Below are 2,011 nucleotides of genomic sequence, written 5' to 3'. Positions count from 1 at the left end.
TCCCCCCGCGGCACAAAAAAAATCCCCCCCCTAAAAAAAACCATGAAGACATTTATATGCATGACATTGACAACACCACCACACACAGCCCAAACTCACACACACATAAGCACCAATGCTTGGATTATAAGAAAGAAGAATTTGTCCAATAAAACGAGGACTTTTTAAAACTTTCTCTACGCCAAGAGCAGCCTTACACTTACACATTATAATGCTGACAGCGACCCTCACTTGGGTGTCGTTAAAATAAATTATAAAACGGAAAAGTGCTCTTTACAATGTGCTGTCCCCGTGGTTTTATGTACCCCGCATAATTTAGCAAAATTTGATCATTTTTTGCATAATTTCTGATTATTTTCCTTTTATCATTCTTTGTTAAAATTAACAGAATCGCATAATTCCACATTTTTGGGGCTCAGTTTGCATAATTTCAGAATTTTTCTTGCATAAAACGACGGGGACAGAATGCGTGAGGAGTACACCTGAATAAATGGCACAGTCTAAGAGAATGAAACGAATTAAAACTAAAACTAAGGGAACTCTAAAACACCGAACTAAAAGACAGGATAAATGAAGCGTAATAGCAAATACAAAATTACGGCCGACAAAATCAGATGCGATACGACGACAAAAAGAAACTTTTTGCCGATTCAATCGGCCGTTAACACAAGGAGGCAACATCTTATCTTTGCTAGACAGAGCCAAGAGGAGGATGGCCCGCCTTGACAGCTCTCCTTAGTTTTAGTAAGAGTTTTACGGCACTTGCAACACAATAAGGTCATATAAGTGCCGAAGCGGCACACACACTCACATGCAAACATAAATTAAAATACATACCACACAAACACACACACACACCCACACACCCACTCAGACACACACACACACCCACACACCCACTCAGACACACACACACACACACACACACAGACCCGACTTTTCACATGTCATGGGATCAAACAATAAGAGCAAAAAACAAATAGGTGCACAAAATCGCACAAACAGACACACAACAACACACAAACAGACACACAACAACACACAAACAGACACACAACAACACACAAACAGGCGGTGCACGCACCAACAGACGCACGACATCGCACCAACAGACACACAACAACACAAAAACAGACTCCGCACGACATCGCACCAACATCGTACGAACTTTCTCGACAAAAATCATCTCAACATATCATCATTATGGGCGGATTGTGATTGGACAACATTATACGTTATGCATGGAGGAATCACAGAACACAGTTGGCGACACCAGATCAGCCAACCACTCCAGGGCCAACGACTGGACTTCTTCTTTGTTAGTTTTACACAGGGTGTCCAGGAAATATTTCCTGAAAAAAATTTACTCCCTGGGGAAAAAAATGTACTACCCAGCAAATCAAGCTCCACACCAGCTCGAAAAAAAGGAGTTCATTTGCGCCATCAATAACATTATATGAATATTACATAATGTATGGAACGAAAATTCCACACAACAAAGTCCTGTGGACAAAATGGAGGATAGACAGACGATCGCACGCTCGCTCACCGCAAGATTTAATTTTAGTCTTAGTGAGGTTTTTACGGCGCTCACAACAGCATAAGGTCATATGAGCGCCAAGGGATGGATGTCAAGAGAGAAGTCCAAACGGGGAATCCCATTTACTCTGCCCACCTCTCTAGCTTCAACAGCACAAAGTCTGCTTCGACTATCAAGGCACCCGGGAAATAGCAGTTCACAAGAGAGTGACAAACATACAAAAGAAGTAGAGGAAAAATGACGATAGTAAGGATGAGGAAAGAAAAAAGCAGCAGTTCCCCTGAACTTATGTTGTTCCGGCACAGTATGAGCATGACATTGATAAATCAGCCCATTTACAATTCTACGGTTCATAAGAACATGTTAATGTCCCCCCTTTGGGAATAGCCTAAAGACAACTTCAGTCAGTTGCATTTGCATTGCCCTGGTGGGGGGGGGGGGGGGGGGGGGGAAAAAGAATTTCCCGCCGGA

The sequence above is a fragment of the Aplysia californica genome, unplaced genomic scaffold, assembly GCF_000002075.1.
Source record: "Aplysia californica isolate F4 #8 unplaced genomic scaffold, AplCal3.0 scaffold01166, whole genome shotgun sequence".
Classification (NCBI taxonomy): domain Eukaryota; kingdom Metazoa; phylum Mollusca; class Gastropoda; order Aplysiida; family Aplysiidae; genus Aplysia; species Aplysia californica.
Note: the sequence above shows the minus strand (reverse complement) of the source record.